Here is a 369-nt window from a genome sequence, read left to right as displayed (position 1 = left end):
CTTCTGCCTGTCTTTCATTCTGTTTCACTCTATCTGCTTCCCTTTCTGCCTTCTTCAGTGTTTATGTCTATCCGCGTGGCTGCCCATCTATCTACCAGAATTATCTCTCTAATTCTTCATTTCTATTCCTTTAATACAATTTTTGTCATCTTTTTAAATCACTTGACCGTTTCCTCTTTTCAGGTTCGTGTCCACAGCTGCTGAAGTGTCACGGCTGGCGAGACATAACGAGACTCCATTCCTCCGAAATGACCCTCTTTCAGCAGCGTCACTCCGAGGCCCTGTCTGAAGGAAGGGCGTGACCATCCTGCGACGTTTTCGAAGGAAAGTGAGTGAGGAAAATTATTTTACTGTTTCATTATTCTCTTC

This window comes from Penaeus monodon, chromosome 15, assembly GCF_015228065.2.
Source record: "Penaeus monodon isolate SGIC_2016 chromosome 15, NSTDA_Pmon_1, whole genome shotgun sequence".
Lineage (NCBI taxonomy): Eukaryota > Metazoa > Arthropoda > Malacostraca > Decapoda > Penaeidae > Penaeus > Penaeus monodon.
Note: the sequence above shows the minus strand (reverse complement) of the source record.